The following is a 15,204-nucleotide window of genomic DNA, read 5'->3' as shown; positions in this document are numbered from 1 at the left end:
TTATAGAAACTGATTTTCATATGGCTATTAATACAATCTACCATTTGGATGTGCAATAAGCCAATCATCACATGTAATGTTCTAATCTAAACAAGTAATCACATTGTAATGAGTATGTTAAAGTAATTTTGTCCCTCCTAAGACTTTCAGAGGAAGTAGGCAAAAGGGTTGCAGGAAGAACTTAACATTTGTCAGTTGGTTAAAAGAATGGAAGATGTATCTGCTCTTCGTTTAATACAGTTGATGTTTCTCAGAGCTCTGGAAACAGAAGACAAAATGCCCTTGACTATCAGGTCATCAATTTAAGAGACTATTGTTTTCTGGGTAGTTAGAGTTCAAGATTTGTTATGTTTGATGGTCATTTGTAGCTTCCTTCGGAGTAGAATAGATTTTCAAATCACAAACCACAAGGCGAGCATCAAACTGAATGTGAAAATCAATGACCCGTCATAGTTACAAGCATGTAGATAGCCATGCCATGATTAGTAGACCATTGCAGGGAAGGACATGCCTGATGAAGAACAGGCAAGGGCAGCTTGATTTAGCCACTTATTCTCTCTGCTTTCTGCTCCCACCACCCCAATTTGCCACTGAAATGTGTCTGTAAATTTAAGTCAAGTAATAATCTATGACTAATCTATATGCAGCTCTAAGCTATTTCCCCCATTTCAATTTAGCAGAGGCTTCTGCATTCAACAACTTTCCTCCCTTCACTGAGATCCCACCTGCTATCCTTGTTAACACAGAACATGCCTTACATCCTCATGCCTCAGCTTCTTGTAACCCTGAAGCTCTGTTGGCAAGAAAACAAAATGCTGTTCTTTAAGATCTTCTACTGGGAGCTGGGAGCTGCACAATAGGAAAATCCAAATTTCCTTTATTATTATTTATAATAACCGCTACCATTTCTGTGAACACTTCCTATTTGCAGGCATTGTGGTAGCATTTTTGAACCTTATTTCATATGATTCTCTGGAGGTAGCTGTGAGATTGACATCATTACTCCCATTTTACAGATAAGGAGGCAGAGCCTCAGAGAAATTACCTAACTGTCCCAAAGTGATTTAAGACCAGATCTGTACTCTTAGCTACTGCACAAAAATTAGAGACTAACAAATAATTTTCAACTGGATTCAACAAGTTTAACCTGGATTCCAATGTCCCCATCAGAAGCAAACTGGAAAATCCTTCTCAATGTGATCTTTTTGAGAAATTTGTTTTTAAAACAAGATTTTAAAAAATTAGCATAGTTTTAGATTTAAAGAAAAGTTGCAAAGAGTACAGAGTTCCCATATACTCTGAACCCAGTTTCCCCTATTGTTAATATTTTACATTAGTATGATACACTTATCACAATTAATGAAATATTGCTATATTATTACTCACTAAATTTCCATAATTTATTTAGTTTTTGCCTAATGCTTTTTTAATGTCCCAGGATCCCATCGAGAATATTACATTTCATTGAGTTATCATATCTCCTTAGCATCTGATATGGTTTGGATTTGTGTTCCCACCCAAATCTCATACTGAAGTGTAATCCCCAATGCTGGAAGTGGAGCTTGGTGGGAGGTGATTATATCATGGGAGTGGTTTCTAATGGTTTAGTACCATCCCCCTAATGCTGTTCCCATGATAGAGTTCTCGTGAGATCTGGTTGTTTAAAAGTGCATAGCACCTCCTCTCTCTCTTTCTCCTGCTTCGACCTTGTGAAGATGCCTGCTCTGGCTTTGCCTTCCACCATTAGTGAAAGCTCCCTGAGGCCTCCCCAGCCATGCTTCCTGTACAGCCTGTGGAAATGTGAGCCAATAAAAAGTCTTTTCTTTACCAATTACCCAGTCTCAGGTATTTCTTTATAGCAATGCAAGAACAAACCAATACAGCCTCCTCTAGACTGTGACAGTTTCTCAGACTTTCCTCGGTTTTGATGACCTTGAAAGTTTTGAGGAGTAATAATCAGATAATTTATAGCATAATCTTCAATGTGGGTCTCTCAGATGGTGTTCTCTGGGATCTATTTTGACTATTAAACAAATGCATGATGCTTCATCAGGAGAATATCTAGAATAAGCTTTGTATTGCCAGAGCCTAGGCATGCAGATGAGAAGAGCAATTCCTCCATGCTACTCCAGGGTCAGTATTAAATGAGTTACTTAGGAAAAGTGTACATATGTACATAAAGGACAGATATGCTCTTTTGAATGAATGAATAAAAGAACACATTTCTTTAGAAATCCTTCACCACAGAAATATCACAGACACACTCCCCCACTGATCATTATAAGAAAGTTAGAAATTTTCAGAATAATATAGTAGATGAAGCCATGATTTCAGTTAATGATAAAATTGTCATTGTGAATAGCATGTTTGTGGCCAACAAAAACAGATGTCCATATAACCATTTGGAGCCATCTAATGCCTAAAGCAATTTGTAGATAATCTCCTAAACAGATATAGTATCAAAATGTATTCATTGCCAATTAGAGGTACATCCAGGCTGTATGTCTAATTGACCAGTTAATTTCCAGGCTGTCTCAGGAGCTACTAAAATGGAGCCCTTGGTACTGCACCTCGGAATGACCTAATGTTGATAAACAAAAGAACAGATTCCTCCGCCTCTGCAAGGAACAGAGAGTTCAATGTGTTGTGTTCTTTATGCAAAATCAGGTGCCCCATCAAGCTGTTGTTGACTCAGTCTGAATTGTTAATGTGATGGTGTAAGAATGTATCATCTCCATTGAAAAGACTGACAGCTAAAATTATTATTTAAAAAAGGATATCTTTCACCAAAATGTGATATTAGAGACATGAACATGAGGCTAAATAACCAATCATATCAGAGAAAAAAAAATTATCTGATTGGAAAGCTCTTTACATAAAGAGAGGAAGCTCTTTATGACGGTTGTTCTGTAAAACACACCTATGTTTTGGACATTTGGGAGAGTGAAAATATCTCTTTCTAGCTTCTTCCCGAGCTCCTGGTTCCCAGGAAATTCTGTCTCAACTCTGGTGTCCACTTGAATGCTGCTTTCAACCTCACCACTAGGTCATGCTCATCATCCTCTGCTTTGATAACTACAAAAAAAATCACTAATTTCTTTTCACAGGAGGAAAGAATACTCATTAGAATAAATAGGCAAGATTCATTGTAACAGGAAGGTGCTACTTGTAAGCAGCAGTCAAGGTGATCTTCCTAAACATCCTGTGGATAGTCCTGGGCTGCTTTGTGCATTTCTCTGCCACGCTGTCTAGCTGCCCTTGGCTCCAGGTATATCCGTAATCCTGGAATAGAGCCAGAGAAGGAATCAGAAGAGGTGAGGGTTTCTGATGGTTGAGCAACATGAAGTCTTTATTCTCAGCTAGGGCTTTCACTTTTCTTTATGGGACTCGAATTTTGAAGACCCTCATCATCTGGAAGCTTGCACTACATCAGAAGTTGGAAGCAGACTGTTATTGATTGCAGCTGCATCCTTGTTTGGCAGAGGAAGATGGGTGTAGAAAGCAAATGTAGTCCCATTTGGCAAGGACACATTCCAGGTGAACAACAGTTAGGAAAGATGCCTAGAGGCAAGGTTACCAGCCATGGAGACAGAACTGGCAGTCCTAGGATTGATAATAAGTGTCTTGTCTTTTAAAAAAGAACCTCCCTCTCTCATACATAATGGAAACTAACAACTTCCTTGTGCACCCAGCTACCCTTTACTTATTGGGACCTAAGGCAAATGTGTGCATTCGTGTGTGTGTGTGTGTGTGTGTGTGTGTGTGGTGTGTTATGTATTGCAAGCCCTCTATAAGCTTCCCAGGGCTTCTCCACATCTAAAGTGGGCCTTTAGAATGGTTTGGGATATTAAACCTGGAGATATTTACCAGTCACACAACCCCTAAAAGTTCCTGATGTTATGATCTGTCTTTTTGCTGAGGCACGAATTTAAATTTTTTCCTGCAAGGTTTGAGCTATTTATATATGGAGTGAACTTTATTGCTAACTCAGCAAGCACATTGCAGTGAAGTTTTGTTACAGAAGAATAACAACTCTTAAGAGAATAATGATTTTATTTCTTTGTTAAAAAATATCCTGGAATGGGTGCCATTTCAGGATGCTGGATTGAGAAGGATAATGTAAAGATAAACTACTGGATGCATTTGACCACATGGAGAATACTGTCAGCACGGAGGTGGTAGTGGTGATGGTGGAATAGTGTAGATCTGCCAGAGGTGTAGGCAAAAGTCAGTGATTGGACACAAAAAAATTAATCAACTGAAAAAAAAACAAGACACTGTAAACTCTAGGAAAAACAAAAATTTCTATAAGAAAAGATGTTTTACTCAGCAGAGTATAATATTCCTATAGTCATAACATATAAACAAACAGTACTATTTAACCAGAAGTGAGAATAGTAATACTCTTAAAGGATAGTTATATGGATGAGAGTATGTGTGTCAGTGTATGTGAGGAGGAAAGCTAACCTTTATCTAACAAAGTATAAGTGGTCAATGCTATTAAACCAACACATAAAAAAATATAAGAATAAATACATTATAAAATTATGGAGATACATTCTGAAAGAAACAACTAAGAGAGCCAAAAGTTGTTGATAGTGGGAAACATAACCGCTGTTTTCTACTATAAACCTTTTACCGCTATTTGATTTTTCAACAACTTTGTGCATTACTTTGATAAAAATCAAAATTGGTTTAAAAAATAAGGAGCATGGATAAATATTTTTAAAAAGATATTGAATAGATCTGTGCAACTGATGACTGGTTCTTATCCAGAAAATAGAAGTCTGGGACAAATTAAAAAGTGAACTATGCTGTATTAAAATAAAAAGCATCTGAAGATATTGTGTGAATATTCAATTATACTTATTGAATTTTAGGGGGAGAAGAGAATATGTTATCATTATCTTTGTACATTTGGAAATTCTTAAAGATCTTTGATTACATTACTATGAACATCAAAGATTTATTAAACTAGATACTGACAAAGCAACTAAATTTTGAAGCTATTTCTGACATCGGAAGAAGTCCATACTTCGCTGAGATGTTTTGGAGGATTCCTTTGGATAGAAGCTTCCTCTGGTCCATTTAAGTGTTTGTAGACATCAACTTCTAGTGAAAGATATCAGGAATATCAAGAGACAAGGTACCAAAGCCAAAGAGCTAGGTGTTGCTGCTGTGTCTTGAGGATTTCTTTTTTTTTGTTTTATTTTTAATTGACACATAATAATTGTACATATTTATGGGGTACAGTTTGATGTTTTGATATGTGCATAAAATGATCAAATTAGGGTAATTATCTTCTTGATAATTTCTAAGACGATCAGATAAAGAAGTTCAGGCACTGCAGCGTGAATTAACAGGAAGACTTCCTTCATCAAATATTTCCATCTATGCTACTTTTTCTTTTTTTGAGACAGGGCCTTACTCTGTTGCTCACGCTGGAGTGCAGTGGTGCAATCTCAGCTCACGGCAACCTCTACCTCCTAGATTCAAGTGATTCTCATGCCTCACCCTCCTGAGTAGCTGGGATTACAGGCATGAACCATCACACCCGGCTAGTTTTGGTATGTTTAGTAGAGATGGGGTTTTACCATGTTGCCCAGGCTGGTCTCGACCTCCTGGCCTCAAGTGATCCGCCCACCTCAGCCTCCCAAATTGCTGGGATTATAGACGTGAGCCACTGTGCCCAGCCTATAAATATAAGTGGTCAATGCTATTAAACCAATACATAAAAAATATAAGAATAAATACATTATAAAATTATGGAGGTATATTCTGAAAGAAGTAACTAAGAGAGCCAAAAGTTGTTGATAGTGGGAAATATAACTGCTGTTTTCTACTATAAACATTTTACTGCTATTTGTATTAAAATAAAAAGCATCTGAAGATATTGCCTAAATATTCAATTATACTTATTTAATTTTGGGGGGGAGAAGAGAATATGTTATCATTATCTTTTTACATTTGGAAATGTAAAACGTAAAATGCTACTTTTGAGGAGCATAACCACTGTGTTGTTAAGCAAGGTGCATATTTACAACTGCTTAGTGGAGTGACCAAATTCGCAAACTCTTTCAGCATAAGTTGGAAACTGCTAAAATTAAAAAAACTTCCAAACTACCTAAACATTTAACATTTTTTAAAGAAAGAAAAAAATCAATTTCCTTGAACAAAGTTAAAGGTGAATTTGTGTCACTTTTGAAAAATGTTGACTCTTTTGTTGCAAAAATAATGTAACTGCAACTGTTGCCTTTACTGGCAGGAAAGCAGCAACACACGTTCAATCTTGAAGGAGTAAAGATAAACGGCAGGTCATCCTGCATCCTCGTTAGGCAAAGCTTGCTGACAGTGTCTTCATGGCTCTTTAAATAGATGGTGACATGCCATGGCCCCTTCTCTATCACTCGAACCTGTAATTCACCCCCAAGTTATAAAATGACAGAGCTGGTCAAAGAGCAAGGCTGATGGCAGCTCCCGTTTGGTGCATTTTATCGTCTTTGCTGACTTCCAGAAAGCCACCTCCTCCACCTTCAGTACCTCTACTTTCTCTGAATGACTACTCAGGGTAGCCTCTGTAAGGTGAGATCAGCTGCATCACACTCTCCAGAGTGTTAACAAAAAAGGACAAGGAAATCGAAGCAGCAGTCTCTTTTGTTGACATTTCCAAACAGGGACATTTCAGTCTCCAAGGCATCTCACTGGGGAGAGAAGATACCAGTGCAACAGGACAGAGGTTGACAATGTTCTCCAGTTCCCGGATTTATACAGGACTGGTGAGGAACAGCTGCTGCCAGTGCTGAAATGACACATGAGCCCTGAGCACCAGCTGGAGAGCATCTTCTTGCAGGGAACCTAGGGAAGGGCCTTTCTGCCTCTCCTTCGTTGTGAACTTAGGCAGGCCCTGCTTCCCCCTTGTTTACTCCAGAGGCCCTGGCGAATGCCTTAGGCTGCTGTGAAACTTCAGAAGAGAAGAGCTCAAATAATTTAGGATGCTGATTCCTTCTTTATTGACTGATGGGTATTGTTTTGTCTGTTTGTTTGTTTGTTTTTGAGATGGAGTCTTGCTCTGTTGCCCAGGCTGGAGTGCAGTGGCACAATCTCAGCTCACTGCAACCTCCGCCCCCTGGGTTCAAGTGATTCTCCCACCTCAGCCTCCTGAGTAGCTGGGATTACAGGTGCCCACCACTGCGCCCAGCTAATTTTTTGTATTTTTAGTAGAGACGGGGTTTCACTATGTTGGTCGGGCTGGTCTTGAACTCCTGACCTCATGATTTGCCTGCCTTGGCCTCCCAGAGTGCTGGGATTACAGGCGTAAGCCACCACGCCTAGCTGACTGATGGGTATTAATACTAGTAACTACTTCATGGTATTGTTATGAAGATTAAATTATTAATTAATCATAACAATTAATTAAGTTATTAATTAAATGTAAGATGATTAGAAGAATCTGTGATACAACAAATATTAGCTATCATTATTAGCAATAGTTGTGGCAGGTTGTAAGAAATGAACTCATAGTTCTCCCAAGGAGGCAGCTGGGTGACTGGACTACTTTGTATTATCTGGTTATATAAAGCATCACAGATCCTCTGAATAAGGATTTCTGTGCTGGGGAAAATGGATCAATGTGCACAGAGCCCTGCAAATGAAGCCTGGAGAGGTTATGGAAACCAAAACTATTAGAAGTTGGATATTGGCTACAGAATCACTGGATGTTGGAGAATAAATGTAATTCATTATTCATTCATTAATATTTTTGAGTCTTTGGTTCAAGCCTTTCTTTTATAGTTGAGAAAGTTGAGTGGCCAGGAGGTTAAATCGACTTCTCAAAAGATGTGCAGATAGTGGGGGTCACCAAGAAAGCCTTTGTCCATTATAACACACCGTCTCCTACTATGAAAGGAGGATCTCTGAAATGGAAGACCTGCTCTTCCTGAGGTTGTACCCAGTTTTGAGCCTTTCCAGGTATACCAACAGGACAAGTCTGAATCACTTGAGAAGGGGAGCAGGTGGCCCTGGGCACATGGATCAGGGTTTCCATGTCATATCACAAATGATAACTAATCATAGTAGTGATGATGCAGTGAAGTGGTAATGAGCTAGGGCTCTAGTTCAAATCCTTGCTTATCTAACTCTTGAATTTTTTTTTGAGATAGTCTCATTCCATCAACCAGGCTGGAGTGCAGTGATGTGATCTCAGCTCACTGCAACCTCTGCCTCCCGGGTTCAAGAGGTTCTTGTGCCTCCACCTCCTGAGTAGCTGAAATTACAGGTGTGCACCACCACTCCCAGCTAATTTTTGTAATTTTATTAGAGATGGGGTTTCACCATATTGGCCAGGCTATTTTCAAACTCTGGACCTCAAGTGATCCTCCTGCCTCAGCCTCCCAAAGTCCTGGAATTACAGGCCTGAGCCACCACGCCTGGCCTGATTTTTTAAAAATGTGTAAAACCCGGTTAATTATGGTATCTACCTTATAGAATTCTGAGGATTAAGACAGAGTGTAGAAGGTGCTTGACCCAGATCTAGGTAACTGTTCAGTAAGTGTTATCTCCTAAGAGGGCTTCCTTCCAGTGTCTGAGAAACATGGATAATAATTGTCAGAGCCATCATTTGAACACAAGTTTCTCGGGAACCAACTAAAGCCTTCTGACATGTATACTTACTTCAGGCAACTGCAGGGCAAAGCAGAACTGAGGTAGAAAGAAAGGGAAACATTTGTAGCCTTGTGTCTCAGGTACTGCTCAAAGGCTCACGTTAGACTCCAAACTTAAGAAAGTAAATTTAATTCTATACTTGGCACTATGGTTGGAATGAGACAAAATATGCTGCCGAGTCTCTTGGTCCCCATATGGACAGGTCCCCTTAATTGCCAGAATTCTCTTGCTCTGTGCACATGGGAGCCCAAGGGAGAAGCTAAGAGTGAGACTTGGCCCAGGCACCTAGGGCAGTGGAAAGCAAGAACTGGACCCTTACTTTTAATGATGATGCCTCAGGCAGTCACTTAGCATTGTGAGAGGCAAGGTCTGCTTGGCCAATGTCTTCCTTGGGGAGGATGAGTGGGAGCAACCTCTCTGGAAAGAGGTCAGCTGAAGAATAGAAGGGAAAACAAGGTCCAGTAATAGTCATTGCTGCAGAACTAGGGCGCTGAACAGGTAAACAGAGCTCCCATAAGCAATCAAGCAATTTATATCTTAGGAAAAAAGTTAGATCCAGAAACTTGTAATATGTGATTCTGGAGATCTGGTACCTTTCCCACCAGTGCATAGCCCCCTCTCTCACCATAGCTCAGCCTTTGTTCATTCAACAGGGGGGAGGGATAGCATTAGGAGATATACCTAATGCTAAATGACGAGTTAATGGGTGCAGCACACCAACATAGAACATGTATACATATGTAACAAACCTGCACGTTGTGCACATGTACCCTAAAACTTAAAGTATAATAATAATATAAACAAACAAACAAAACAAATGCTACTACCGGCCAAGTGCTGTTCTAGGTGCTGAGGATGTGATAGTGTTGATGTTGTTGTGGCTGCTGCTGCTGTTGTTTTCTGTTTTGTTTTTGTTTAAAATGTGAACATAGCTTATAGATCTTACATTTTAATGGGGAAGACAGACAACAAACAAGTAAAGAAATATATAACAAAGTGCTGAGCTGTGATGTGAAAAAAATAAGCAGGGTAAAAAATAGAAAATGTTTGGGGTTAGCTATTATAAACTGAGCTGGCAGAGAAGGGCTTTCTGATGGATGACATCTGAGCAGAGAATAATGAGAATGAACAGGCAGCTATTTGGGGAAAGAGAATTTCAGGCAGAGGCAGAGAGAGGGAATGGCAAGTTCAAAAGGTCTGAGGCACATACGTGTGTCTGGTCACAAAAGGGATGCAGCAAGAAAATGGGGTGGAGTCAGGGCAGAGAGTACAAGAGGCAAGTGTAGGGGAGGAAGTCAGATGAGTAGCAGGAAGCGGAGCATGCAGGGTCTTCATGGCAGAGAAGCATGATTTGCATTCTGAAATGGGAAGTGTCACTTTTCATTCATGTTTTAATAGGATTATTTCATCTAAGACAAAGGCCAAAATGTTTGGCTCCTAAGTGTTGTCCAAAGAAGAATCTGTCAGTTTTGAAAAGGAAAAACTAAAGTGGAGGGTACCTTGCAAGGAAGGAGAGGTTGTATTAACATTCCTTCAAATTTTAAATGAACATAATTCCTGCACTTGTAGAGTCTGCTTTAAAGCACAGTGGGATAACCATCTATCAATCCCTCTCTTCTGTGGGATGGAGGAAAAGAGCAGGGGGTTGTGATGTAGAAAATTCGAAAATAAGCAGGGATTCATTTAAAGAACATCTGAGAAAACCATTTGGAAGCAATGAATATAGAAATTAATTTGTGTTATGGCCTGGCAATGGTAAAAGGAGGCAAGAGCCCAGGGGTTGGCATGTAAAAGCCATCTTAGTATTTGAAACTTTCCAGAAATGGTTTCCAAAGTGAATAACCCACATGTAACAGGTGACTGAAACACAATAGCAAGACAGCATTTAAGATGGAAGAAACTCCACAACTCACAAAGTGATTTTAAAAAGAACCCAAATGCCCATCAGTGATGGACTGGATAAAGAAAATGTGACACACACACACCATGGAATACTATGCAGCCATAAAAAAGAATGAGATCATGTCCTTTGCAGGGACATGGGTGAGCTGGAAACCATCATTCTCAGCAAACTAACACAGGAACAGAAAACCAAACACCTCATGTTCTCACTCTTAAGTGGGAGTTGAACAATGAGAACACATTGACACAGGGAGGGGAACATCACACACTGGGGCCTATTGGGGGGTGGGGGGAAAGGGGAGGTAGAGCATTAGGACAAATATCTAATGCATGCGGAGCTTAAAACCTAGATGATGGGTTGATAGGTGCAGCAAACCACAATGGCACATGTATACCAATGTAACAAACCTACATGTTCAGCACATGTATCCCAGAACTTAAAGTAAAATTTAAAAAAATTAGCTTAAGCCTCCTCAAAGAGACAAGAGTCTAGAAAACTATCAATATAATGATCTTAAGAAGACAAACACAGCAGTGCTTCAGCCTTTCCTTCCCCATCACTTCACCTGTTATAAAAGCATATCCTCTGGATTGTTGATATAAAACACTTGTCTTTAACACCTCAGAATCCTCTCCCATGCTATGTCCTTGATATGGGAATTGCTGGCTTTGTGACATCCTCGGCCCTTTGAATCATGGAACCACCAATATGTGTAATCCCCAAACATGGGCGCTACCGTAATAATTCCCAACCCTGAAAGCTGGGCACTGCGCCTATTCCCAGAATATTATGATAGTATTAGGTTGGTGCAAAGGTAATTGTGGCACTGCGCCCAGCTTTGGTCAGCAGTCTATAGAGCTCAGACTCTGCAATCAGATTCCCCAGGCATTGAATCCTGGCTTCCTATTTGCTCACTGGCCTTAAATGTCCCTAGATTTCCACATTTGTAAAATAAGGGGAAATAATATAGTACTCATGAGGCCTTAATGTAACACACACACACACACAGTAGTACAGGATAAAAGAGTTCCTCAGTCAATGTCAGTTATTAGTATTGCTAGCAATATTGGTGTATAGTTCTTTTATTTTTCTTTCTTTTCTTCCTTCTTTTCCTTCTTCCCCTTAAGATTTCTTTTTTCTTGTTTCTTTTTTTCTCATCATCATTACTTTTAATGGCGAAAACCACAATTACCTTTGCACCAACCTAATATTATCATAATATTCTGGGAATAGGCTGTAGACCCATGCGATTTTGGTAAATAATGTGGCATGGTGGTGAGTAGGATCCAGGCTGTCAATGTCCATACTTTATGAGACTGAACACCCCTTCTTACAACTCTTGTCTTAGAAGGCAGGTAGGTGGCGAAAGGGGCAATAGGGAGGGTCTTGGGAACAAAGGAGAAAAGAGGGGGAAGATGGAAAGAGATATGGATAAAAAGGAGCCCCAGAGAATCCTCAGGGTGACATGCCCACAGTGTAGAGTATGAACAGGAAGTTACCTCCTTGAGCGCTTTACCATCTTAGGATGGGGAGAACGTATCTTCAATCATAACCACTACTGTGATTGATAACACCAAACGTAACTCTGTGTTTTGGGAAGGCCTGCTTTTGTATGAATAAAATTCTTGTAGGGCACTGGAAAGGATAGGAAGATATAAAAATGCAGTGGAAAAGGAGACCTAGAGAGAAACAGAAGCCTTTAGGGAAATGAGATGAGCACATATTGATGCAGTGTTAGCAAATGGGCTGTCTGCGAAGCAGATTAAAAAGAGCGTAACTCACTTGAGGAAAGTCAGAAAAGGCTCTCTCTGTGGGGAGCAGCCACGTCATGCTCCCCATGACAACTTACCATCTGGCTGGCTGGCAGTTTTTCTTCAAGTGCTAGATGGTATTGAGAAGAAAGAAAATCCTTATTTTTTGCTTTTCAGATGATACCAGGAACTGCAGAGAGAGGTTTTCATTTGGAACCCAGAAAGGAAAAAGTTGAGCCATTACCCGGAACTGAAGGAATGAGCTGATTGGCTGGGGAGGCTTAGGGGCATGGACAACCAGCTTGGAGTCTGAGTCGTTATTCCACTGAGCCATCAGTCTCAGGACAAGAGCGAGTGCCTTCACCTCATTCCCTTAAAGCCTGTAGTCTGACCCACAACAGAAAGAGAGTTTCTGTTCTGCCGCATCTCACTATGTGTACTCAGGCAATTTACTTATCCCCTCAAGGACTTAGTTTCCTAATCTGCAAAATGGGTGACAGAAGAATGATCAGGTTGTTGGTGTCCACTGGAAGTCACTCAAGCACAAACAGATGAACGGACTGGGAGCATGGGAAAGAGCTGCGTTTTTGCTTTCCCTGCGTCCACCCACTGCTTCATCCAGAACATTTCTGTTTCCTATGTGGATTATGTGTCTGCATCCCAGGGTGATATTAGGTCTGAACAAAGGACTTCAAAGCTAAGATGGAAATCCCACTGGCTTTGGCAATCTCTAGGGTTGCTTCTACTTATTTTCTGTTTCTGTTTGTCAGGAACTCACATGAGAGAATATTGTGCTTAAGACCTGATGGGATTAGTTACTGTAGCCTTGTAGTATAGTTTGAAGTCAGGTAGCATGATGCCTCCAGCTTTGTTCTTTTGGCTTAGGATTGACTTGGCGATGCGGGCTCTTTTTTGGTTCCATATGAACTTGAACGTAGTTTTTTCCAATTCTGTGAAGAAAGTCATTGGTAGCTTGATGGGGATGGCATTGAATCTATAAATTACCTTGGGCAGTATGGCTATTTTCACAATATTGATTCTTCCAACCCATGAGCATGGAATGTTCTTCCATTTGTTTGTATCCTCTTTTATTTCATTGAGCAGTGGTTTGTAGTTCTCCTTGAAGAAGTCCTTCACATCCCTTGTAAGTTGGATTCCTAGGTATTTTATTCTCTTTGAAGCAATTGTGAATGGGAATTCACTCATGATTTGGCTCTCTGTTTGTCTGTGATTGGTGTACAAGAATGCTTGTGATTTTTGTACATTGATTTTGTATCCTGAGACTTTGCTGAAGTTGCTAATCAGCTTAAGGAGATTTTGGGCTGAGACAATGGGGTTTTCTAGATATACAATCATGTCATCTGCAAACAGGGACAGTTTGACTTCCTCTTTTCCTAGTTGAATACCCTTTATTTCCTTCTCCTGCCTGATTGCTCTGGCCAGAACTTCCAGCACTATGTTGAATAGGAGTGGTGAGAGAGGGCATCCCTATCTTGTGCCAGTTTTCAAAGGGAATGCTTCCAGTTTTTGCCCATTCAGTATGATATTGGCTGTGGGTTTGTCATAGGTAGCTCTTACTATTTTGAGATACGTCCCATCAATACCTAATTTATTGAGAGTTTTTAGCATGAAGGGTTGTTGAATTTTGTCAAAGGCCTTTTCTGCATCTATTGAGATAATCATGTGGTTTTTGTCTTTGTTTCTGTTTATATGCTGGATTACATTTATTGATTTGCGTATGTTGAACCAGCCTTGCATCCCAGGGATGAAGCCCACTTGATTATGGTGGATAAGCTTTTTGATGTGCTGCTGGATTCGGTTTGCCAGTATTTTATTGATGATTTTTGCATCAATGTTCATCAAGGATATTGGTTTGAAATTCTCTTTTTTGGTTATGTCTCTGCCAGGCTTTGGTATCAGGACGATGCTGGCTTCATAAAATGTGTTAGGGAGGATTCCCTCTTTTTCTATCGATTGGAATAGTTTCAGAAGGAATGGTACCAGTTCCTCCTTGTACCTCTGGTAGAATTCGGCTGTGAATCCATCAGGTCCTGGACTCTTTTTGTTGGTAAGCTATTGATTATTGCCACAATTTTAGAACCTGTTACTGGTCTATTCAGAGATTCAACTTCTTCCTGATTTAGTCTTGGGAGGGTGTATTTGTCGAGGAATTTATCCATTTCTTCTAGATTTTCTAGTTTATTTGCATAGAGGTGTTTGTAGTATTCTCTGATGGTAGACTGTATTTCTGTGGGATCGGTGGTGATATCCCCTTTTTCATTTTTTATTGCATCTATTTGATTCTTCTCTCTTTTCTTCTTTATTAGTCTTGTTAGTGATCTATCAATTTTGTTGATCTTTTCAAAAAACCAGCTCCTGGATTCATTAATTTTTTGAAGGGTTTTTTGTGTCTCTATTTCCTTCAGTTCTGCTCTGATTTTAGTTATTTCTAGCCTGCTGCTAGCTTTTGAATGTGTTTGCTCTTGCTTTTCTAGTTCTTTTAATTGTGATGTTAGGGTGTCAATTTTGGATCTTTCCTGCTTTCTCTTGTGGGCATTTAGTGCTATAAATTTCACTCTACACACTGCTTTGAACATGTCCCAGAGATTCTGGTATGTTGTGTCTTTGTTCTCATTGGTTTCAAAGAACATCTTTATTTCTGCTTTAATTTCATTATGTACCCAATAGTCATTCAGGAGCAGGTTGTTCAGTTTCCATGTAGTTGAGCGGTTTTGAGTGAGTTTCTTAATCCTGAGTTCTAGTTTGATTGCACTGTGGTCTGAGAGACAGTTTGTTATAATTTCTGTTCTTTTACATTTGCTGAGGAGAGCTTTACTTCCAATTATGTGGTCAATTTTGGAATAGGTGTGGTGTGGTGCTGAAAAAAAT

General features: G+C 39.8%; 1 long non-coding RNA gene across 1 annotated transcript in view; it reads right to left on the bottom strand.

Annotated features, from left to right (window-relative positions):
• Nucleotides 1–13,016, bottom strand: part of LOC115830670 — a 72,005-nt gene extending 58,989 nt beyond the window's left edge. Inside the window, exon 1 of the long non-coding RNA XR_004026225.1 lies at nucleotides 12,414–13,016. This is a non-coding gene — a long non-coding RNA (uncharacterized LOC115830670). The remainder of the gene's footprint in view (nucleotides 1–12,413) is intronic.
• Between the last annotated feature and the right edge of the window lie 2,188 nt (nucleotides 13,017–15,204).

Source organism: Nomascus leucogenys, chromosome 16 (assembly GCF_006542625.1).
Source record: "Nomascus leucogenys isolate Asia chromosome 16, Asia_NLE_v1, whole genome shotgun sequence".
Taxonomy (NCBI): Eukaryota; Metazoa; Chordata; class Mammalia; order Primates; family Hylobatidae; genus Nomascus; species Nomascus leucogenys.
This window is presented reverse-complemented; position numbering and strand designations above follow the sequence as displayed.